This window comes from Podarcis gaigeae (assembly GCF_964106915.1).
Source record: "Podarcis gaigeae genome assembly, chromosome: 4".
NCBI classification, from domain to species: domain Eukaryota; kingdom Metazoa; phylum Chordata; class Lepidosauria; order Squamata; family Lacertidae; genus Podarcis; species Podarcis gaigeae.
Genome location: NC_139677.1, coordinates 58,300,922 through 58,318,734, shown reverse-complemented (window position 1 = coordinate 58,318,734; position 17,813 = coordinate 58,300,922). Strand labels below are relative to the sequence as shown.

At 39.3% G+C, this 17,813-nt stretch overlaps 1 long non-coding RNA gene across 1 annotated transcript in view; it reads right to left on the bottom strand.

The window, feature by feature from the left end:
- LOC310842813 overlaps window positions 1-17,813 on the bottom strand; it is a 78,913-nt gene that overhangs the window by 57,341 nt on the left and 3,759 nt on the right. The window contains exon 4 of the long non-coding RNA XR_014563354.1: window positions 12,534-12,580. This is a non-coding gene — a long non-coding RNA (uncharacterized lncRNA). The remainder of the gene's footprint in view (window positions 1-12,533; window positions 12,581-17,813) is intronic.

Here is a 17,813-nt window from a genome sequence, read left to right as displayed (position 1 = left end):
TGGGGTAGTTACTGGATCCGCTGCCCAAAGTGGTTTGGGAGTGAGGTTTATAACGGGTGGGGGGAAGAGGAAGAAGATGTCTACATCTTTTACAATTATAAGCACTTTCCCCTTCTCTCTGAAATGGCTTCATTCTGCTTCTCTCCTCCCTATTTCAGAATGTCCCAGTGCCCCAACTCCTGCCCCCAGGTGGGCAAATGCTGAAATAGAGAGATGCCACATTTGCATCATATCTTTAAAGCAGTATCATACCACTTTAAAAAGTCATGGCTTTCCACAAAAAAATTATGGGAACTGTAGTTTGTTAAGGGTCCTGACTCCTGAGAATTTTGAAGAGACTTCCAATTCTCTTCACAGAGCTAATAATAATAATAATAATAAATTTTATTTATATCCCGCCCTCCCCAGCCGAAGCCGGGCTCAGGGCGCCTAACAATAATCAAATAATCAAACAATCAAATAATCACACATTCAAAATATTCATTATAAAAATTAATTAAAATCAAATTAATGGCAACCAATTAAGTAATATTCTGTGCAGGTTGCCAGAGGAGGGAGTCAGGCTGCGCCCTGACCAAAGGCCTGGTGGAACAACTCTGTCTTGCAGGCCCTGCGGAAAGATGTCAGGTCCCGCAGGGCCCTAGTCTCTTGTGACAGAGCGTTCCACCAGATTGGAGCCGCAGCCGAGAAGGCCCTGGCTCTAGTTGAGGCCAGCCTAACCTCTCTGAGGCCTGGGACCTTGAGGATGTTATTACAGCTACAGTTTATAGAGTGCCTTAACAGTCTAGGTCTCTTCACAAGGAACTATGAGAATTGTAGCTCTGTGTGAGAGTAATGGGGGGTCCCTTAACAACTCTCAACACCCTAGCTCCTATATTGTTTTGAGCAAGTAAAGATTGATTAAAGTGGTATAAAGTGGTACCTCGGGTTACATATGCTTCAGGTTACATATGCTTCATGTTACAGACTCTGCTAACCCAGAAATAGTGCTTCAGGTTAAGAACTTTGCTTCAGGATGAGAACAGAAATCATGCTCTGGCGGCACGGCAGCAGCAGGAGGCCCCATTAGCTAAAGTGGTGTTTCAGGTTAAGAACTGTTTCAGGTTAAGAACAGACCTCCAGAACGAATTAAGTACTTAACCTGAGGTACCACTGTAATGGCATTTAAAATGTACAGTATCAACATGACCAGAAAATAGACCATCTCCAACCCAAGTGCTACATTGAGCTGCTTCCTTCATAGACTCTCGTTCTACACCAGGCTTCCTCAACCTTGGCCCTCCAGATGTTTTGAGACTACAATTCCCATCATCCCTGACCACTGGCCCTGCTAGCTAGGGATCATGGGAGTTGTAGGCCAAAAACATCTGGAGGGCCAAGGTTCAGGAAGCCTGTTCCACACTAATAAATACCTGAAAAGGGCTAAAGCCTACTTCAGCCTTCTCCAACCTGATATACTCCAGATTTTTTTTACTACAGCTCCCATCCTAGGATGGGACCCTAGGAGTCTTCATAAGGGAGCTGGTCCTGAAGGAAGAATTGTGAGGTGAGAGACTCCATCAGGCAAGGCCTCTTTCCACCTGCCTTGCTCTACCCTCTAGTCTCTGCTTCTCAATGTGTATTGTATTGTTTTACGTACTGTGGCTTGCCATTGTTTTATTGATTATAGTTTAGATATTATTTATCGTAACTGTTGAGTGGATTTCTGTTTAACTTTTATATGTTGATATTATTATTTTATACTATTCTAATGATTGTTGAATGTTACTTTTTATGTAGGTTGCCTATTTTAAAGTTATGTTTTATTATCACATTTTTGTATTGCATTTGATTGTTATAAGTTGTACATTTTTTGTTTCTTCAGCTTGTAAACTGCCTTGAGTATTGTAAGATAGAAAGACGGTATACAAATTTAAAATAATGATGATGATGATCCTCCCTTGCGATTGGCCATGCTGGCAGGGACTGATGAGAGTTGCAAATTCCAAAACATGTGGAAGGAACCAGGTTGTGGAAGGCTAGTCTTGGGAACGTAGCTAAAACATTATCTTCTTCTGAGGTATAAAATATGGTTCCCCAGTTCACACAACTCTCAATTTCTGGCACAGTGCTCTGCTTTCCCATTTATTTCATAAAATTTACATATGGCTTGACTGTAGAAAAAACCTCAAAGAGGTTTCCTGTCGCAAGATGTAGCTCAGTCTCCCAGGATCCCTAATATGCAACATTATAGAATTTCAAGCTTGCGTCTCAAATGAGAAACTTGGAATAAAAAGTATTTCACATGTTCAGCATTGTCTTAGTGCACCTATCTAGTTGTTTCAGATTTTAGTTTAATATCTATGCAAAAGCAACCTTTTTTTCTAATACCTGGCATGAATAGATAAATCTTTCCTGAGACTTGTATTTTCTTGACTATAATACAACTAACAGATTTATACTAGAAATATATAGCATCATAAATTCCTACCTTAAAACATCCTGCTTCTGACTCTTCTTATCAACTTTGATATAACATGAATCAGCGCACACAATAATCTTACATTCCCAGCCCCCAATAAATTTTGCCATGCATCTGTGCACTTGCCGATGCTTAGTTTAAAAATGGTATTTCTTGGAAGAAAACTTCATACTTGCTTTCTAGAACTAGTCTGTCAGGTGAAGTCAATGGAAAATAACTAGAATCTTTTTCCAAATGGCATTGTTAATCAAAGGAGGATACAGCTTTATCACAAAATAAAAGGGGGGGGGGTCAAAATAAAAATCTGGATAACTGCCATCAATGTATCAGTGACAATAAATTTTAAGCCTCCAAATGACCAGTGTTTTTGGTTGCTGACAGGAACAACGTCAGTTGCCCCAGGGACACAGAACACAATATAAAAAGCTGGCTGCTGAGTAACGCTTCAGGAAGTAAATGTGAATTCAGAGAACGTAGGCTAGAAACAGCTCCACGTTTTTGCAGTACTAGGATATAACCTAACTGTGGAAGGGCAAGAAGGCAGAAGTAGAAAATCCATACTGGGAATGTGCTGCACATGTGAAAAACTGCTGTGAAGAAATACCATATATTCTGATATGGAAGCAGGTAGGACCGAGCTGGCAGGTGAATTTGTTATTGCTTTCCAGGAGGGAAAGGAGGAGGGGACAAGTTGTGGGGAGCTTGGCATGGTGCAAATGTACCAGCTGAATCAATCCAGAGTTCCTGCCAGTGTGCTTGCACCCTGCTGACCTATCCACTGTCTCACTCCTGTCCCTCCTACAGGAAAAGGAATGTAGCAAATCTACCCTGCCAGGTAAGCCTCTTCTGCTCTGATGTCTGGACAAAATAAAAAATTCACAAAGAAACCTAGAACAGGAATTTGGACTATCATCCATCTTCTGATCCAGTCTACAAGGCTTTCCTAACCTCGTACCTGCCAGGTCCCACCTGCTTGATTAACTGAATAAAAGAACCCAGATGTCAAAGCAGCGGTGAGGAGTATTCATGACACTGAAAGTTAGTATTGACAATTTTATTGGAATGGTTTGGGGTTTTTTCATTTCCATGCACACCCAATGGATCTCCACAGGGATTGCATTCTGTTAGAAGCCTTGGCTAAACAGTGCTTAGATTCTACCTGCCTCCCTTATTTTAAATGCCTACATGGAGAATCCATGAGTCATCTTACTGGGAAAGTGGCTAAATAAATGTGTGCAAGCCAGGTATCATACATCTTCCAGACAGCTATGAGTAGACAGCTAAAAAATCCTACTCTTAGCATTTACCCTCTTTCAATACGAGAAGCTGGAAGATGAGGTACAGACCACTTCATAAACCTGGGAGGCATGGTCCAGTTACTCCAAATAGTTGGCTAACATCAAGGAGGCAGGTGCAACTAATTGGAATGTCTTGTGGGTCATTCTCAGGTGAGATAGTTCAAAATCCAGACCCCCACCTGACCCCAGAACTCTCTTGTGGGAAATCAATCAATCAATCAATCAATCAATCAATCAATATAATCATTATTGTGGTCAAAGACCAGACAGCTCTTTTGTGGGAGTAGAAGGGACATATGAAGTTACTATTCTAGAGCAAATCAGCTAAATTCAGTGTGTCTCAGCAAATATGACCCAGTGCTAAACTAACATATGGTTAAATCCACTAGCAATTCATTGGTTGTGCTGGGAAGAGATTCAATGTCCCTTCACATCTGTCAGTAGCATGTCTCAGTTTCCCCAAGTTGTTATTCTCAATTATTTTCATCACCTCCCCAGCATACACAGATTGTAAGACTGATTCCTGGTGCCTTTGTTGCACAGATGGCTTCAATGCCTACCCAACATGAGCTATTCAAGTTGCTCTTGTTGTTACGCTATCAGTATACAGAGTGCTTTACAGAGTGAAATCAGGTAAGCTCCAAGGAGCTTGCAACCTATTTGTTGACACTACTGGTGACATACGGGGGAGGAGGAAGGAAGACTTAGGAAAATGTGACACGCAAATGGAGAAAGATAACAAATGAGAAGGGTAACAAGGAACAAATTGTTCCTTGTTAAGTCATGAAGCCAATATTTCTGTTGAGGATGAGTATTAGTTTTGGACTACAACTCCCACCAGCCCTGGGCAGACCATCTTGGCTGTGAGGCTTGAAGGACACACTCCCTGCTTTGCAGGCCTTTTCCCATCTGACCTGGGAGGGCAGGGCCTGACTGATTCTAGCTACAAAAGCTAAGGCTGTTGAACTGACTTTTGTCATGGGGTATTGCTTAGGGCAGAGCTTTCCAGACTTTCCATGTTGGTGACACACTTTTTAGACATGCATCATTTCATGACACAGTATTTCAGTTTTACTAGCAAGCCGGATATTAAACTAACCCCTTTCCAGCCCCAGGAGGAGTGCAGGAAGCATTCGCATGACACAGTCAACACACTAACATGCCACAACACAGTTTGGAAAGCTTTGGCTTAGGGTTTTTTGTGAGGGGTATTGTTGCTGTTATTGATGTTAATTTTTTGTGGAGGGGATATGTATGCACTGGGTATGTACATATGACTGTGTGTGATGACCACATTCACTGCTGGGAAGTGGCAATGGTGAATTTAGCCCTTGGACAAAAAATGGTTATGCCTGGTCTCGGATTCTGCCAGTCATTTCTGCCAGTCCCATATAGTCTATCACCTTCATCTGCCATTCTTCCAAGGTGGGTAGATCTTGTGTCTTCCAATACTTTGTGATGAGTATTCTTGCTGCTGTTGTAGCATACATAAAGAATGTTCTATCCTTCTTTGGTACCGTTTGGCCGACAATACCCAAGAGAAAGGCCTCTGGTTTCTTCAGAAAGGTATATTTAAATACCTTTTTCAATTCATTATATATCACTTCCCAGAACGCCTTAATCTTAGGGCACGTCCACCAAAGGTGGAAAAAAGTACCTTCATTTTCTTTGCATTTCCAACATTTATTATCAGGCAAGTGGTAAATTTTTGCAAGCTTGACTGGGGTCATGTACCACCTGTAAATCATTTTCATAATATTTTCTCTTAGGGCATTACATGCTGTAAATTTCATACCGGTGGTCCACAACTTTTCCCAGTCAGCAAACATAATGTTATGACCAATGTCTTGTGCCCACTTAATCATAGCTGATTTCACTGTTTCATCCTGCGTATTCCATTTCAACAGCAAGTTATACATTTTTGACAAATGAAGAGACAGCAGAAGAAGATTGGAAGAAATTTAAGGACTATCTCAAGAAATATTGCAAAATTAATGAATGTTAGAATGACGTTGGTTTAGAAATTGAGTGGTTTCCAGCCGGATTGGATAAGTAGTAAGAAGAGAAGGGTTAAAAACTAAACGAAATTAAGGGAAAGGATTTGCTGAATTAATAAAATAGAAATTGGAATACAGAGAGGGGAGGTATGGGGAAGTCGAGAAAGTAAGTTATAAGAAAAAAAGGGAATGAAATTATACTTGTTTTTTTCTTTTGTCTTGTTTTCTTTGTCTATTTTTTATTATTGTTTTGTTTTGTTTTTATATAACTTTTGAAAAACTTAATAAAAATCTTTTTTTAAAAAAATGGTTATGCCCCTCCGGTGTACCACACATTAAATATATTTTTTCACTGCCCATACTGTGTACAAGTAAATGTTTCCTATAACTTCATATGTACATTAAAAGCCTCAACTATTCTTTCTGCTTATAAGACTAGAGAGACAAACCTAAAATAAATGTTTTCAGTTCTAAGCAAATCATTCTTCTTTTCTGACAGTGTAATATTGTTGCAGTAGTATGCCCCTGATGCCTAGGCTACATCTAATTGAAACACCACTTTTTACTGTCAAGCTGAGCAGAAGTCAAACGCATATCATTTGTTTCAGTTCTGTCATGCCACACAAGTGTTGCATATGAAAGTTAGCTTCTAATAGGGGGAAATGTAAAGCAGATTATAAATAACTTTACAGGACTTGCATTATTAATATTACATTACCAAGCAAACTCCAGGAAAATCACATTTGCATATTGATACTATAAGTAAGTTTGGAATTAACAAGACAGCAATCAGGGTAACACAAATTGTGCAGCGATGGGAACATTCAATCACAAATCATATGCTTTGCCTTCTCTTTGTATGCCTATGTTGATGTTTCACTCTATACCCCAAAGCAGGTTCCCTCTCTGGTTCCATAACCCACTTTTGGAATCACTATCACCACCAAACCTAACACATTCATCCATTCATTCATTATTTACATCAGAAATAGCAGCAGCCAAAAGGGTTCTTAGATTCAGGTTATATGAAAACCAATAAATTAAAACAAAGCCACCACTGCCCCCAGGCTTACAACCCAAAAGGTTCAACATAGCAGGAAAAAATGATAGGGAGGGGGAAAAACAAGCTGAGGCTTAAATAGTAGTTCTCATGCTGAACAGATGCAATGGAAACAATTATGGAACTAAAGGAGCCTGGTAGAGCTGGTCTTTCAGCAGATCTGATGAAACAGGATTGCTTCCTATCTCTCTTGCTCAACATGAAGACAGGGAAGGCATCAGATTTGTTTCAAAAGACAAGTTTAAAGGCTTGGGGTAGGAGACACCACCAACTGGTTCTGAAAAGAACCCACAGAAGGGACGATGCATCTTTCATAATGTAGGTGCCACCATTTGTCTGCAGACAAAGGTTTCACTTGACTTGGTGGTGGTACATGGAGTTGAACATGCCTCTGAAGAGGATTGGTAGGTAGAATGGAATGGTCACAACCTTATCTTTACACTTGAGGTGTATAATTTTAGGACCCACTTTCTTACAAGTTGTTTTAAACTGTTTTCAGTTCCTAAAGATGCTGTAACACACCCGGTGACCTTTAGAGTGAAAGGTGGATAATTTATAATAATTAATAATTATAAATCATTTAGGGCTAACATCAGCTGTTTAAAATTGGAGCCAGATGAACTAGCCCAGTTTTAAATTCTTCAAGCCTGGCACAGTCCCATGGACTAGATCATATGCCTCCTTTTTGCCCTCGCCAAGGTTGGAGCGATAGTGTCAGTTGACCTTTCTATAGCCTCACAAAGGAGGCTTGTTATGTTGGGTTTACCTCTCTTAGGGACAACCTCTCTCTGCCCACAGAAAGGGAAAAGCCAAATGATCCTACATCTCCTGAGAAATATTCCCAGGTACCATAGAACAAATATGTATCCACAAACCAAAACTAAGTCCATTTGAGACAGACTCATTTCCCTCAAATTTTCTGTTCTCAAGATATGCTTATTTGTATCCAGCTGCCCATGACTATATGTATGTGTGAATAAAATGAACTGACTTTGTGCTTGTTATTAATTCAGGTGCCCTTCTTTTCCTTCTGTTTAAGAAAACAAAATGAAACGAGGAAAGTTTGTTCTGTGTTTTTTTGCAAAGCAACAGGAATAGCTCTTAACACTCCATTGCTGACTGTTTGTTCATTATAGACTGTACATAAAAATGGATAAAGGAAGAAAGGTTTCACTAAATGAGAATGGTTAAGAATACACACAAAGGGTTGTCTTCAATCAGTAATAACCTGATGTCAGGTGACATGTTTATTATAGTACTTAGTGCCCTGGCAGTGAAATGAGGGTGTACCTGTCAGAGATTACATACTTACAATTGTCAAATCAAGTCATTTAGTTACTGACATCATGACAGTAGTTAACGCCAGTTTATTTTTTCATTCCATTGTACCTAATGTCACCAGCAGGAGAAACATTTCAGTTTTTCTTCCACTCTGTTCACATGTTATGAAAAACATTGTACAATGACACAAATATGCTTGCACAGTCCTGGCTTTAATTGCTTAATTCTTGAATTTCAAGTACCTCAGAAAAAATGTTGAAGTTTGGTTTCTCTTCCTTGCTTTTCAAAGAAGCGTTGTCATCCTGTACTGGTATCTTTGTTTCATAAGATAGAAGTGAGAAGGCAAAACACACACACACACACACTAATGTATCTGTCACTCACCGTACTTTGTTTATCTTTGACTTTTCTTTCAACTAGGATAATGAAAATCAATAAAGTAGTTTCACTTCTACGCATTCACAGTTTGCAAGCTGCTCTATATTATATCTGAGAGCTACGATTCTGCAAACTTGCTTAACCCTAGGCTTTGCTGGTCAATAAGAGACCATTTTCAATTTTAAAGCTGGTATGTATGGTTGGCTATATATTTCTGTTTTTAGAGTGAATCGCTTGGCTATGAAGTCACTTTGTATTTCCATTATGTGTCAACCTTTCATTTACAGTTTCATTACAAGTTTATTTCCAAGAACTAATATTTCTCAAGAAGGGTATTATATAGGCAAATGCATCAATTTCGGTTTCTCTGAGGGTAGAATTAAATGTAGTGCTAAGTATTAGCACAAGCATTTCTCCCCTCTCCTCTTCTTGCACATTGTTTTGGGGAAATCTCCTGAATCTCCAGATCTGAGGGCAGTGCAGGGGACACAAAAGGAGGAGTGAGCAAAGTCCCATTTTGCATTAGCAGACGTCTTTAAGCTGGCTTCTGCTACAAGAGCTCAGTAGTTGAATCTGACTCTCAGTTTCTCATTTACCCGACTCCCACACCAATTTGTGAATTCTTTATTTTTAAAGTCCTCGTGAAAATTTATCAGCATTTTAGTACACATTTTCCTCCTAATATACACAATGTGCAAATTTCCGTAATGTACACAAACTTTCACTAATATGTGCCTTTCATGCACTGTTTATATACTCTGCATTCTTGCACACACTAGTGGGCTGGAGAATTGAGCTGCAAAATTCAGAGAAATGTAAGTTTTGAAGGATGACTGTGCTTCAGTTCACATATTGGTACAGGCAGAAAAGGGTAAATTGGCTAGATTCATCTTTAAATGTGAGCTCTGCCGAAGTGAGCTTAATAAAATGTATGCTGGGCCCATCCCTAACTTATACCTTGTTAAAACAACAAAGATGACAATGCTGCACACAAATGTACTGGATCTGTCAAATCAGGATGAATGCTTATGCTCATTCATCAAACAAATGCCCAATAAAGACTTTGTGCAGGATATTCATAGAATTGTAGAGTTTGGTGGGACACCAATGGTCATCTAGTCCAACCGCTTGCAATGAAGGAATTTCAACTAGATCATAAAAAGCAGAATTCAGGATGAATGTTTGGTAATCTGGAGGAGCCCTCCATATGGTGAACATTTCACTTGCCTACAAAAAGTCTGGACATACAGTGATATCTCTGGTTACGAACTTAATTCGTTCTGGAGGTCTGTTCTTAACCTGAAACCGTTCTTAACCTGAGGTACCACTAACTAATGGGGCCTCTTGCTGCACCTGTGCCGCCACTGCATGATTTCCGTTCTCATCCTGAGGTAAAGTTCTTAACCCGAGGTACTACTTCCAGGTTAGCAGAGTCTGTAACCTGAAGAGTTTGTAACCCGAGGTGTTTGTAACCCGAGGTACCACTGTACAGCCTAAATTTGCCCATGGAAACTTGAATTCTGTTTACGATACAGCATGAATAATAAATTATGGTTCTATTACAAGAAAATCTTTATCCAACAGTATCACATAACATATATACATATGCGTATGTGTGTTAGATACTTGTGGGATTAAAATGCTTGTCCGAAAATAGCAAATGTCACCAGTAGTTATTTATTCGCTTGAGGTGAAAGAATAAGATTAGTCACTTGACAAAATTGTGGAGCTCCTCTTAGATAATAGTACAAAAGGTCAGAATGCTGTATGTCAAGAACAAATTTAAACAGTAAAAACACAAATACTGTACATTGCAAAACAAGCCATCTTTACAAAACATAGATGAAAGCCCATGTATTGATATATATAGCAAGTCGCAAAGGTTAGGAAATAACAACAGTGATGGCAGTCTTAGACCCTTCAACATTTTCCTGTGAATATCTACTTGGAATGGAACAAAATTATGAGCAGCAGATATGGGCATCTACTTCCCTAGTCCAAAGCAGTGAGGAAGAAAAATACGAAGGACAAAAGCGGTAGGCAGGAGTGGTGCTCAGCTTTTCTACTTCTCCCCTGTAAAACTCAACCCTGCCACCATCACCACCCATTTGCAAATGTATTATGACAGGGTTATATGAAATTAACTTAGATCCATTAAATTAAACATGTCTATGCTAAGAAAATCTTATTGGATACAACCCAGATTTTCCAGGGTTTTAAACAGAAGACATTCCCAAGCTTACCTAGAGATGCTAGGGACTGAACGTGGAAATTGTTGCATGCAAAAACATGTGTACCTGAGCAATGGGCTTTTTGATTATTATAAATGTAGTAAGCACAGTCTGACTTTCTGATGCACCCACAAAATGAATGTAGTATTCACGAATGAAGAAAAAAATACTTTTTTCACACAAGTTATTAACAGTTAACAGCCAACTGAAATTTGAAATGTGGCAACTTCCATGGTATAATTTGTTAGCAATTTCCCAAACAGTGTAGAAATTGGAGAAACACCACCATTTTAGTAGATCAGTTACTTTGTCTGAAAAACATACTTTTTATTTAATTTCTTTCTTCTTTTTTAGATGTAAGGCGTTCTGACAAACAACATACATTTGACTTTATAGAGCCAAACATTTGGAAATTCAGATAAATGATCAAACATTTGAAGACCAAAGCTAGCATTCTTTATAATGTGCCTGCCCTAGGCATCTGCCTTGGCTCTATAAGTGGAAAGAGCAGACCTGATTTTCAAATATATTCCATAGACTTTATGAAAGTGTAAAATGTAGCTAGATTAACGCTGAAATGAAAAATACATGTGAACCTAAATATTTTAATTTTGACTCAGTGAGAAAACTGAAGCTGAAGGTGAAATATTTAAAAATATGAAAGCAACTAATCCAAAAATGATATTTAAGAAGCACTTTAAAAAAAACACCATACACTTTTGAAATGGCCTAATGGGCAAGCTTGTTGAAGCAAATGCATAAATGTAATCAAGAAGCAATTAGAAGGAAATGATGTATTAAAATGGATAAACTTCAACAGACTAAATAGCTCTCATTTTGAATCATTTTTACAGCATTGTGAATTTAAAACGTAATGGGCAAAAAGGCAGCTTCTGCCTCTTCAAATTCTGGCAAGCTAAGAGCATTTTTTCCACTTGATTAAATCACTGTAGGAAACCAATATACATTGATTAACTTTCATATTTCTTCAAAGGAAGGGAATGTTGCATATGTGAAAACAAAACCACGTGGGCAGAGTTAATTTGAATACAGTTAACAGATATAGATGAAATTTCTCAAATCTAAGATCTGAAATGCTCTGAGCATATTTTTTTCCAGAACTAGAACATTCACTAAACTTGATGAAGTAGGTTTCTGTCATCACAGAGACTTAATCCAATGCCCATGGCAGTCCATCAAAAGGATAAGTCCCTTTGTAGCCAGGTCAGAAAATAAAGGAGACAGTTTGATTTAACATGGCATTTATAGTTAAATTACTTTTTAATTATATCCCTGTGGTTTGCGGACTAACAGACAGACAACAAAATTGGGTTCTGGAAGCCATTACTTTAGCCAAGATACTAAGACCCCATCAGAACTAGACATTTAAAGGAGAATCAGTCCTGTCTACCCCCCAAAAATTATGAGAATTGCAGATTATTAAGAGCATGGGAGTTGTTAGGACACCCATATTTCCCTCACAGAGCTACAGTTATCAAAGTGGTTTAACAGTCAATTCCTCTTCCCAGAGAATTCTGCCATTGTAGCTCTTGGAGGGAAATGTTTCTTACTTAACAACTCTAATCAGCCTTAAACTACAGATCCCAGGATTACTTGAGGGAAGCTACGGCTGTTTATAGAGGTATGATACTGCCAGAGTTGGGAGGACAAATGCACATCATCTACAACTCAATAGTTTCACATCCTCTCTACCCTTTGCACGTGATTTATAGTCATCTATCTCATTTAAATATGTATTTGCACATATAGACTGCTCATATTAATCTATACATTTAATGGAACTGAGAAACATTTTCCATAACTCACTTAACGTGATGAATATGACTTCTACCACAATAATCATGAGAGTCCGTCTGCAAAGAAATATACATTAACGTTTGAGAGGAAATGTAACAATCAAAGGAAACATCAGCAAAGATACCACTGAGATGATCCATCTACCATCTGAATCATCACAATGTACCTTTAAAATTCCTAGGAACTAACAGATAGCAGAGCCAGAAACCCCAAAAAGTCAGGATTCTGCTGTCATTTACTTTGTGATACCTGTGATACAACAACCCAGCAGATTGCTGAAGAGCACTTGCCTCCTTTAATAAAGTATTATAGGCAAGTGATTCAATTAGTCACCTAAGCTAACAGTATGCTCTGCACTGGAATGTCTTGAACCTAAACCATCAATAGCAGACATCTGCCCAGTCTTACTAGGAAAATCACCAACGGAATAACTTCCATTGCTAGTCAAATATGCTTCTTGGAATCCATGCATTGTTCAGAAAGAAAGAAAGAAAGAAAGAAAGAAAGAAAGAAGAAAAAAAGAAAGGAAAGCAAGAGTCACACTTCTGCATTTTCCCCATACGGGAAATACAAGAGATATCATTTGTAGTTCAGGGATCTCACAAAGTATGAGCTGTTCCAATCACCACTTGCCCACTTGTGACTGGGAAATCTAGATTATATATACTGGTTGAGCTTATGCTTTATTTGCCTTTTTTCCTTCAAAAGGACTGATTAAAATAGTCATTTTAAGTTTTAATGTTATTTTGCATTCATAAATCAACTGAATGGTGCATTAATTTGAAATTACTTTGCAAATGATTTACAAATGTCTAACACTCTGAGGCAGAATTTATGCAAATGGATTAACTGGGTATCTTAGTAATGCAGATGACAATTATTAATGTTTTTCCATTAGTACAGTTAAGATGCATGAAGTCAGTGGTATTTATGAATCCTAATGCATTCAGTTTGCAAGCTATAGTGTTTGGTAAAGGGGAAAAACAAACTTGCTAATAGAAATGCACTTTTTATTAATTAACATTTCCAAGTGTATTCTAATAAGTTGCTGATAACAAAATCTAATTTTAAATAAAGAATTAATCTGATGTCTATCTCTCAGGCTCCCACTTCAAAACGGCAAGCAGGTTTCAGCAAGTGTGTCTTCAATGTGTTTTAAGATACCTGGTTCCCTACCCCATCCACCCACCCACAGTTTTCACTTTCCTTGGTGTACAACATTCCTTCACTACAAGGATGTAGGGAGTGGTGGCCACAAGAATATCAGAAAATTGTATCAACCTGGTGCACAAAGTCACTCTTGTTTTGTTTTGTTTTGTTTTGTTTTGTTTTGTGTTGTGTTGTATTCTGTTAACCTTGAGTTTTAGTTTTAAGCAGTGTGTCTTTAACAGCATCCAGTAGTTGAGGGGGAAAAGGGAAGGGGTGAAGAAGTAGGAAGACTATTCTGAGAATGTGATGATTGGTTATGAATAGAGCTCTCTTTGAGCATTATTAGAATCCATTTCTTATAGTTGAAAGGGTAGATACAAAACTTCGCCTCCCAGTTTCTTGTCAACCTGCTGCCATGTACTTTGCTGAACTGTTCTTTAAGGATAAAGCATGGGGAAATGGGACCACTGTGTTGCACTCCTAAATACAGGGATGTGGGTGGCGCTGTGGTCTAAACCACTGAGCCTCTTGGGCTTGCCGATTGGAAGGTCGGCGGTTCGAATCCCCACGATGGGGTGAGCTCCCATTGCTCTGTCCCACCTACTGCCAACCTAGCAGTTCAAAAGCACACCAATGCAAGTAGATAAATAGGTACCGCTGTGGCGGGAAGGTAAACAGCGTTTCCGTGCACTCTGGCACTAATCATGGTGTTTCATTGCACCAGAAGTGGTTTAGTCATGCTGGCCACATGACCCAGGAAACTGTCTGTGGACAAACGCCTGCTCCCTCGGTGTGAAAGCGAGATGAGCGCTGCAACCCCATAGTCGCCTTTGACTGGACTTAACCGTCCAGGGGTCCTTTACCTTTACCTTTTACTCCTAAATATATAAATTCAAGTCTGTCAAAAGCCTGACTTAGAATCTGAAATACATACCACAAACCTCTTTGGGTATGAATAGAGAGGGCTAGTGCAGCCTCTGAATCTCTGCCACACAGAGCAGGCAGTAATTCCACCACTCTCTAAGTATCTTGGAGGTCTTGATGCTATCAAAGTGCAGAACAGGGGAGTTATTGCTACATGTATTCCAATGTCTATGGAGTGCCAGTGGGATAGCAATACTCTCTTAACATACCAGAGGCTTCCATGCATAGGAAGTTTCACATTGGAAGTTATTTGAATCTATTGATTCTCTAAGGTTAGCCTTCCATTGTACATAATTAAATGGCATTTGAGCAAAGTAATTTCTGTGGGATAACCAGCCAAATAAAACCAACATGCTTAAGTCTAATTAATGAATGAAGGGGTTAAGACCATAGAGTAAGCTGTCCTGCCAGGCTTAGCTCACCTTGGGAAGGACTTCGTCATCAAGCCTTTGTTATCCTCCCAGGAGTCAGCTACAATGGTGAAGAAAAAGCACTTTATTTGTGTAGTATATGCATTATAACACTGTGACACTACATGGTGCTGTGGAGTTCCATTTTTGCCAATATGATTTCTTATACAAAGTTTACAACACATTTAACTGAAATGCTTCTTTGATCCAGCCACTGTCTACCAAAGAAGCTCAATGTGTAAAGAGGTTTTGAGCTTGTTGATGCAGATCAAACTTCATGGCTATTACAGTTGCATGTGTTCCTATACCAATAATTTAGGAACTCACCACTGAAGCTAAAGCCAAATTTTACTGTCTGTGCAACCTTTTCTGAATACTGTATGGAAAAGCACATGAATTTGACCTTTGGAGAGTTTGTAAGTAAACTATTTCTAACTTATCAAATGTGTGGACTTTTACTATGCTAAGGAAAGAGGGAAACTTTTGAAGGAACTTAGAAGGGCATATTTTAAAGGTCTATGTTTCCACGCTTTTATTTCAATCTCTATATTTAAATCTCTGTTGGGGTTCTCTCACCAAAGAGTACTTGCCCAATTTGGGTCTTTGCATGCAGGAATTCTCTTTTATACACCTATTTTTCCTTGCCACTAACAGTTTCAGGAATAGCTTGCAATATAGCACGAGTGCCTGCTGCTCAAAGAATCCAGCTGGGTACATACAATTCCATGGGAATATTTAGAGTAGCTATTTGGATGCTATCCAGTCTTATTAAGTGCTCTAGAGTTGCTAATTTTATTTCTAGTGTATATATCTGTGAAGTGATGAACCTTGTCCAAAAATTTACCTAAAGCCAAATTTTCTCACGGTATCCAAGCAAATTGTTTCCATATAATGACAGTTATCCACTGAGACAGAACCAGCACCACATAAATGCTTGTTTTGGCATCTTCTGGGGCTCTAGGATGTCCACCTCTGATACTCAACCTTTAGCTTAAAAAACAAAACAAAAACCCTCAATTAAGCTGTTTGGAGCTGTAGCCTTTCCCCCCTCTTCGTGATTGACAAATCTATCAATTATTGGTTCTCTAAGTTGTTGATTCGCTAAGTTGTTCATTGTTCCAATCTTAAATTGTGAGATGTAACAAGAAACCCCAGGGAATGAGAAAGAAGTTTCATGGGCTCATCAAAGATAACACACCAAGAACAGTGAGTTGAGAGGTTTAAACTTAAAGCTTCAAGAAAATAAGCTCTGCTGAAATACACATATTCAATAACTGTACAGATTTTAATGACGTACCCAATTATATGGTACTTCACCACAGTTCCTTTTCTTTATAAAAAATAACAAAACATGGTTATTTGCCTTTTCCGTCATGCTTTCATAAAGCAGTGTATTTGGGGGTGATACAAATGTAAAAGGTACTGCCTTTTACATTAAAATAATTGAATACCTATGTGTGGTCAATTTTTGAAGGACCTTTCAAGGGAGAACATTAGGCCCTTATATTTAGCTGTGATGGATTATATCTGGCTCGCACACGAATCAAAAAACAGGAACTGACTTGCATTCTCAAGCTGGTAGAGACACTAATGGCTAGCTTTGCTTTCTATGCAATTTAAATTTGCCTTGTATTTGTCCATGCTGGGAGAGACCTGCCTCTGAAATCTTGGAGAGATGTTGCCAGTCGGTGCAGATAATACTGCGCTAGAGGGACCAATTGCCCAACGCATTATAAAGGAAGCAGTGAAAGTTGACAGTTCCCTGTAGTTTCTCATGTTAAATTCAAACCTGCACAGGAAAAAGGAAGAAATTGAAAACAAGTGTCCAATATGGTCTCTCCCTTGTGGGTAATGTTGAGCACATGTTGCCCTCCCATGAGCCTCTGCATATGTTGATGCAGGTGACAGGAAGCATACAGTAAGAGGCTGGGTTGCCCTTTAACCTTCCATAATCCTTGGCCAAATTTCATTTTTATCAGAGATAGGAGCTATCAGAGGCCAGGCTGAGGAGAGCTACTCTGTTGAGGAATGGTGGGTGCCTCCCCCTCCCCCTGCTCCTGACCAGAATCCTGCAACTGCCCAGGAACAGTGGAGCAGTATAGATTTGGAGCAGTGGTTTGCAGAGTAACATAGTTTGGAAGACAGCAGCTGGGCAGAACTGAGTGGGGAACAGCTAGGAGAAGAAGAACAGGGAGAGAGAGAATTAACAGACTCCCTTTTGCTGGAAAGTGTCCCAGTGCTCAGTCCAAAGTCAAGGAGAACAGATAAGGTAGCTACACAGAAGACCAAATGGTTGCGAGATCAGGTTACCAGACAAAAAGTGATGGGGGTGGCTGGGGGGGAGTGGGTGGAAACCTTAATTAGGAGACCTTTCCTCTGGGAATGGAGTCTTTGTTCTTTCACTGTGAACATTAAATATCTCTTTAACTGGTAAGACTAATCACTTTGTCCTGCTCATCCACGGCCAAAGGGAGGGAGGAAGCCATTTCCCCGAAGCCTGGCAGGAGCACTGGGGGGCTCAGCCCTCCCACAGAGGGAGTTCCACACCTCCTTTCCCTTTTTGGTTACTCTCAGTTCCCAAAGTGGGCAATATTGGACATGGCTGTCATCAGGCATGGGTCATGGAGTGGCTTTTCTGTTCTGTTCCCTTCCCTTCCCTTGACAATCATGCAAGTCCTATATTGTCACATGGCACTCTGGGCTGTGTGGTGGTAATTTAGTGGAAATATAACAACAACATAAATTCCTATAAGGAAGCAGCCTTATCCTGAGACAGAACACTGGTCCATGTAGCTCGGTATTTGAC